Source organism: Arachis ipaensis, chromosome B7 (genome assembly GCF_059453495.1).
Source record: "Arachis ipaensis isolate K30076 ecotype BB chromosome B7, ASM5945349v1, whole genome shotgun sequence".
Classification (NCBI taxonomy): domain Eukaryota; kingdom Viridiplantae; phylum Streptophyta; class Magnoliopsida; order Fabales; family Fabaceae; genus Arachis; species Arachis ipaensis.
Genome location: NC_142442.1, coordinates 23,676,262 through 23,679,190, shown reverse-complemented (window position 1 = coordinate 23,679,190; position 2,929 = coordinate 23,676,262).

Below are 2,929 nucleotides of genomic sequence, written 5' to 3'. Positions count from 1 at the left end.
AAAATACACACTAAAATAGAATTTTGGTTGATAAAATGCAACCAATCAAATAGGCTCAAAAATCTCACTGGTTTTGTATGTTCGAGCTCTAAACCATGTTCCAGTATAATATTTCTTCAAACAAGTTTAACATTAAATTTTATTCAAATTAGTGAAATACTTTAAAAAGTTTCTTGAAAAAAAATATTACTTTAACCAAGTGGTGGTAAGATATGCACAAAAAAATCAAACAAATATGTAATCAAACATGTAAATGCAACAACTATCAAGGAAAATAAACCATTGGTGTTGAGATAGAAGAGTAACTAACCCATGGAGATCGATATCGACCTCCCCACACTTAAAGATTGCACCGTCCTCGGTGCATGCTAAGATGTACAAGTGGATGGGGGTTGTGGTTCCTCAGCTGGGGCTCTTTTTGTTCCTTTTCTTGCCGGTGGTTTGAGAGTAGCTTTCTCTTTACCCTTCTTGGTGGCCATCCTAAAAAGGAAAAAAAGAAAGTAACTTTTAAAGTTAAGGGTTAGAGCAAGGAAGAGAGCAGGAAAGGTGGTAATCAATGCATAATAAAGAAGAATGACGTTAACACATGGTCATGACTACATGTGAAAAGTTCATCAATGGAAATATAGCAAGTGCATGTAATGACAATTAAATGCAAGACGTTTATTGGCATGCTGGCAAAGGCATGAGTAGCATAGATCAAGCATTCAATGTCCAAGTTAGATTACCAAGTCTTTCAAACTAACAACAAGTTTGTAATAACAATTATATTTAAGTAATAAAATATAAAACTAGTTTTGTGAAAAGCAAGCATTTAGAGTAGTAGATAGAAAGAAATCGAAAAATAGTGCACAATGCCATACGGACTTTTTCACAAACACATAGCAAGCATGGTAAATAAGCTATTGAAAGTATTAAATTGAACATGCAAGCAACCCTTTAAAAGGTAATATATAATTGTCAAACAATTCCTTTAATAATCCACAAAAAATAATTACCCAATTAAATTTTTAACACGAATAGAAAAATAATAATTTTAGAAAAGAAAATAAAAATATGCACAAAATGAAAAAATGCAATAAATGAAAATATGTAAATGCAATAAAGAAGATAGAATGAAAGAGAGTATGGATGAGAGTGTAAAGGAATGAAGAAGAAGAGGGTACGGAAAAGAAAGAAGTAGAGAAGATAGAAGAAAAGGGAAGGAAATTGAAAACGGAAAGCGACGCGCGCGCGCAGGGTACGCGTGCGCGCGAAAATTGCATTTACTATGTGACGCGTAAGCGTCGCCCACGCATACACGTGAGTGGTCTTGGAAGCAAAAGGACGCGCGCGTCAGGGACGCGTACGCGTGGGTCACTTTGTGCTTCCAGCGCAATTCCAGCTCAAGGGCAGCTCAACTCTCTGACTAAACACCATTGACATCGATTTTTATGGTCATGCGTGCGCGTGGGTGACACGCACGCGTGGAGAGCTATTTTCGCAAACGACGCGGACGCGTCAGGGGCGCGTTCGCGTGGATGCGTTGGTGCCAAAGGCACGCTTCCAGCCACGCTCCCGCGTGACTTTCTGTTCAATCCCTTATTTTGTCGTATGCACAGGTGACGCGTATGCGTCAGCGACGCTCGCGCGTCGTATGCGATTTTTTTTATGCATGAAAAATGCAAAATGCAAAATGCAATGCTGATATGGATGTTATGAATAATTCCAGGTTCAATAAAATAGAATAAAACTTAAAAACATACAAAACGAAATAAAATTAAAATTGAAAAAGGAACGATCATACCATGGTGGGTTGTCTCCCACCTAGCACTTTTAGTTAAAGTCCTTAAGTTGGACATTTGGGGAGTCTTTTGTTATGGTGGCTTATGCTTGTACTGATCCTTGAATCCCACCAATGTTTGTAATTCCAATGGCCTCCGGAATCCCAAACTAGGCGCAGAAAGCCTTCAAGCAAGTTAAAGCAAGTGACAAGACCCCAAGAGTGTTGATTGCCAGAATGAATTTCGGGGTCCCAAACCTTGCTTTTGCACCCATCTTCTTGTTGATCATCATGATTCCATACGGGTGACAAGCAATCTGAATTCTCACTAAAGCGGCCAAACAACTTCCTATACCCATTCAGTTGAGCTTTACACCAACCTTTGCATTTAAACTTTGAGCTTTCCACCATATTGAATCTTGCATGACGATTCCTACCACTAACCATCTCCCTCTTACTCTTAAAGCCATAAAGAGCTCTAAGCTGACCATCTGTCTCAAGTAAAGCATATTCAAGTGAGCTGATTAAGCTTAGAGATGAGAGATTTACCCACTTGAATGAAGGGATGGATGGTGATGGCTTTGGGGGAGTGGTCTCCAGCAACTTTGGCAAGGTGATTTTATGCTCCACTCCCTTGTGCTCTTCTTGGACAACTTCCACCTCATTGTAAGCTTCTTCAATTTTAACCTCTTCCTCTTGGTAGCTTTCTTCCAATTCAATCTCCTCTTCATTGCTCACTAAGGGCATGGGAGGTTGTGCTTCTTCTTCTTTAATCTCCATCTCTTGATCAACCTCTTCAAAGTCTTTAGCCATGATATGCCTTGGAGGTTGTACACCCTCTTCAACATCAATTTCGAACATCTTTGAAGGAGGTTCTATGATTGGACTTTCCCATGGAGGTTCTGCATCTCCTAAGTCTTCAACCACTTCTTCCTCTGCAACTATTATGGCTTTCTCCACGTGTTCCAATACAAAGCCATGTTCCTCATTGTCCACCGAAGTTTCTAGTGTCTCCTTCATGCTACGCTCTTCTTTTGATTCTCCATATGTAGCCATGGGAGTACTTTGAGTGTTCAGATGTTGGGAAGCTAATTTATTCACTAACTCGGTTAAGGCAGTCGCGAGTTCCAGTACATCTCTTTGCATCTTTGCTTGTCCTTGAAGAAG